This window comes from Apium graveolens, chromosome 8, assembly GCF_009905375.1.
Source record: "Apium graveolens cultivar Ventura chromosome 8, ASM990537v1, whole genome shotgun sequence".
NCBI lineage: Eukaryota > Viridiplantae > Streptophyta > Magnoliopsida > Apiales > Apiaceae > Apium > Apium graveolens.
Genome location: NC_133654.1, coordinates 169,405,902 through 169,410,316, shown reverse-complemented (window position 1 = coordinate 169,410,316; position 4,415 = coordinate 169,405,902).

Below are 4,415 nucleotides of genomic sequence, written 5' to 3'. Positions count from 1 at the left end.
GCAAAACATCAACATGTCTGACCAAAACTTAAGAACCATTCATTTTCTATAAATTACTTTCCTGGAAAGTCAACTCAGGAGCAAAAGAGCTAAACTGGAAGCTCCAGGTGTTAAAAGATCAGAAGCAGATTTTTAAAACTACTGAAGTTCTATATGCTTATAGGCTCAATGATAAGATGATCAGAGATTCAGAGAAGGATATGAAGAAGGTTACAAGTGAGAATCATGAGATGGTGTTCATTAATGGAGAACCAGAAATTAATCTTTTGAAAGATAATGAACCCATTATCAGCACTAACAGTAAAGAGGAGCTATTCTTTAAAATCAACAAGTACAAGATCAGGATCAAGGACTTCAGGACAAGTGAATCAGACTCAATACAACAAGCCTTGATGGATGTCAAACTATCCACATGTAAAGAGGCCAAGGTTGCTTTGATTCCTATCATTAAGATACTTGAGGAAGTGATGGAAGAAGAATCAATCAATGACACTAAAAGAGTAAGAGGTCATCCAAAAAGGATAACAGTCTTCGTAATGTCCAGAAAATCATCACTATTGTTTGATCTTGTTCCTAAATGCACCAAAGTCAAATATCTTGAGATAATGCTTCATGAGCTGAACAATCCACCTCCAGTTAATGCACTTGAAATAGAAGCTCGTGATTGTGTGCAAGCTAGATTGAATGAGCTGAAAGAATCCCCTCTAAAACCTTCAGATCCTAAGAAGAAAGTCACTAAGAGAAAATCTGATCAGACTCAAGAAGGAGAAGGAAGCAGGATGCAGAAAAGAACAAAGACAAAGAAGACATAAAATATATGTTCAGGCTAGAGGAACACTTCTTTATAATTTGTAACTTAAGAAATCTGGAATTGATTATGTAATCCAGAATGTATTTAATATCTTTATCTGTTTTGAGATTGTACTTTTTCTTATTATCAGTTGAGTTATCCTTAGAGATTTGCTTGTCAAACTCTAACAATCAAATAGGGGAGATTGTAAAGCATAATATAATGTAACATGTAATCGAGGAGTTATAACTCAACATGAAAATAGAAACAAATAAACAATATTAAACTGTGAAGCATAGGAACCCTACAGATGAAGACATGATAAACACAAAGAACCAAAAGATGCAATTGACTCTTTAAGTCCTCAAACAGATCATTAGAAGAAGTTCGTTGTCATGTTCAAGCAACCATGAAGAATAAGACATCAAGGGACTTTAAGCATCAGTTATATGAATTGATTTTAAGTGTTACATATCAAGGGTTTAGTGAAAGAAATAATAGATAATCACCAATCTGTATCAGCTCAGAAACACAAGATAAATTGATTTAGGTTCTCTCAATGCTAGTTGTTTGTGAACCAGACCAGTACACCAAACATCAGTATTCAAGAAGGAATTTTAATTCAGTTACAGAAGAAAATATTGATACAGTGAAGAATGGCAAAACAGAAGCAAAAACATTCTAAGGAAAAATAATCTTCACTCTGGCGCTCGAAGGAGGGGCATTTGATATCTACAGGAGAAAAATGTCTTGATTTAATAAAACGAAGCTAATAGCTATGTAAGAGGTGGAGATGAGAACAACCGGGAGACCACTATCCTGAGAAAAAGGGGCGCGTGACCTTGAACCTCTTAGGCAAGAGGTCCCCTAGTACTTGAGCGTTGTCCACCATAATTCAACCTCATATGAAGTAAGTTGCTCCGTAAGTGATGGTCATTTATCTAATTAGGTTTTCAACCATGGGACAACCATCAATATGATATTTTATCAGGGACGACCGTCTCTCACATGTCCCTTCTTGAGATGCATCTATGTGAGATGCTTCCTTGTGGGATGTCTCTGCGTGAGTGCCTTAACAGGCCTCTTTGCATGAGATGTCTCTATATGAGATGTACCCTCGTGGGATGCCTCTACGTGAGCACCTTAGTGGGTCGTTCTGCATTGGATGCCTCTACGGAGATGCCTCTACGTGAGATGCCCCCTTGTGGGATGCCTGTGGCACCCTCCAAACCCGGGTCAGAAGTTTGGGATCCACACACACACTATTTATAACCTGCTTATAACAATAGTAAAGATAATAATAATAATATGCAGTGACCCTACTTCCCAACTACCGCGGATCACAACAGGTTAAAGTATGCACACAAGCCAACCACACTTACTTATTTTACAAACCGTTCAAATCCCAACTATCCAACTCAGAACTGAGTATTAAACATTATTACAAACTTTTTTTTTACAAACTTAAAATTATTCCAAAAGAAGCCTACTAGCTCAACTCGATCAACCTGAACCCCTAGCTCTCGCGCTGGACCGGGGATCCTCGGTACCAACCGGTTCCTTCTTAACTGGAAAAGAACATAAACAACATCGCACAAATGAGCTAACTAGCTCAGCAAGTCACAATGACAAAACTGAGAATAATGATCATCAGGGAAATATGGATACGATATCAAGTGAACAATGGATTATGATTTAGAATTAGATATTATATTTTTATTTTAAAAACCAAGGTTAGGCTGCTGATCAGTCACGCACTAACCCCGAGCAGAGCACACAACACTGCTCTAACTACTGGATCCAAGGCACATTGGCCTAACTTGACCATTATATGGTCTAACCACGAATCTGGTCCATAATTTTATAAAAACAATCCAATTCTACCATAATAACAGAATAAGCAGTAATAAATAATAAACAGGATCATTAACAACATTGGACGTTCAATAATGAAAATGGTTTCAATCTGTATAAAGATCCATATAGCATTTCCAAAGCTTGGCTGTTAGGTAATGAAAGAATTGGGTAACAAAGGAATCAACATTTCAGGTTTCAAGGATTTGGTCTTTCAAAGCATAAGATATAATGGTTTGAATGTGTAAGCAATCTGGTTCAATGTTTAATATTTAGTTTGTATGTATTTGTGGAGTAGTATCGTAAATTTGAGGTTCGTATTTGGGTATACAACAATCAATGGTCTAGAAAGAATCAGGTTTACGGCTCAAGATCAATAACTGGAATCAAGTTTTAGGGTTCAGTGCTTCAAATCACTTGCAATATAAAACAGGAATCTCAATTACTACAATATCTCGAGAAAGTTCAGAACACTTGCCTAGTACTAGCTTACTACACTGCACTTGCTCTCAATCACCACTGTCTTACTCCTTGACTATCTGTTTCCCTTTCCTACGCCTTGCCTCTTCTGCTCATATATCATATGCATCTATTAATATTTAACTCATACGATTCTATTCGACACATACTTCTATCTACCCTTCGTTTCACCCAAATCCGATTAACGGATTGAAAGATACGCAATAAACAAGTAAATATCGAATATATAGACCGATAGTTAACTAACAAGTCACATATAACACATAGCACGTCACATAATCAATAATATATCATTTATAAATAAATCTCGGGTCATAAATAAGCTTTCTGGTATTTAAAATGCTTTTTAAAACATTTTTCGGAATTAAAATGGGTCGTTAGATCAATTTTGGAGTAATAAACAGGGTTTGGTTGGCCAATTCTAGCTTCAAAACAATTTCATAATAATTATCGAGCCTTGAAAACAATTTAAAATAATATTTTAAAGCTCAAAACTATTTTTCAGAATTTTTAAATCATTTTTAAATAATTAAATCTAATTAAATAATTAATTAAAATCAATTAATAATTAATTAAATCAATTAATTAATTAATTTTCGAATTAATTGACTAATTAATCAATTAAAAATTAACTGAAATTAATTAACTAATTAATTCAAATTTATTTTGAATTAAATATAATTTTTGGAATTAAAATAATAATTTTTGGAATTTTCAGAAATTAAAATCGAATTTTTATAATTAAAATAAATAGGAAATATGATTCTTGAATATTTTTAAAACAGGAATCCTATTTTTGCAAGTTCTGGAAAGTTCCAGGACCTAACTGTTTCTTCCCCAATAATTCAGGTACTAAACTGTAATTTTACAGGGGTCGCCGGAAAAGCTTTGGGGATGGCCGGAGAATACATTCCCGGTATCCTCACCCCACCACAAGCTCCAGATATGATCTTCAGGCAACTAGGTATTGATTCATGCAATCAAAACATAACAATCATCCATGTTCTGGCCGGAAAATGGCCAAGAACATCGCCGGTTTCCGGCGAATATCGGGAATTTTCAAAATACAACTCCCTTCGATTCAGACATCCTCTGTTAACGAGCTATATACCAATCGATTGCAAATTTCATAAGGAACATAATCCACTATAAATCAACAGCTAATAACCCCTAAATCAAAAACCCCCAAATTTCAATTGAAACATACGGGTTTTAAACCCTAATTTCAAAATTCGAAAATCAAACTCAATTTTGAACATGTTATTGAACTCCAAATTAGATGTATGACATA